This window comes from Eimeria tenella, genomic scaffold, assembly GCF_000499545.2.
Source record: "Eimeria tenella Houghton genomic scaffold, Eth_scaff2737, whole genome shotgun sequence".
Taxonomy (NCBI): domain Eukaryota; phylum Apicomplexa; class Conoidasida; order Eucoccidiorida; family Eimeriidae; genus Eimeria; species Eimeria tenella.
The window spans coordinates 3,721-3,972 of record NW_013542613.1 but is presented as its reverse complement, the minus strand read 5'-3'; the positions used below and the strand labels follow the sequence as shown (position 1 = coordinate 3,972).

The following is a 252-nucleotide window of genomic DNA, read 5'->3' as shown; positions in this document are numbered from 1 at the left end:
ACGGGGGGGGGGGGGGGGGGCAAGAGGCAGTTCAGCGAGGAGGAGTTCAAGGAGTTGTGCTGGGCATTTTGTGGGGAGCCGCTGGAAGAAATAGAATTAATTGATTTATTTAAATGTCCAAAAACAAACAGAAAAAGTTGCTGCTACAGATTCACTTTTCGGGACTTCCGCAAAACCCTCACCAACAAAGAAATCAATTTGCTGCAGCAGCAACTCGTCCAGAAGGTGCAGGAAACTTTCGACCTGCAGGTC

At 48.8% G+C, this 252-nt stretch overlaps 1 protein-coding gene across 1 annotated transcript in view; it reads left to right on the top strand.

Annotated features, from left to right (window-relative positions):
• The window catches only part of ETH_00038595 (uncharacterized protein), a gene marked incomplete at both ends in the record, with an annotated part of 6,187 nt that overhangs the window by 2,220 nt on the left and 3,715 nt on the right, over positions 1–252 (top strand). The gene's annotated exons all lie outside the window — the stretch shown is intronic.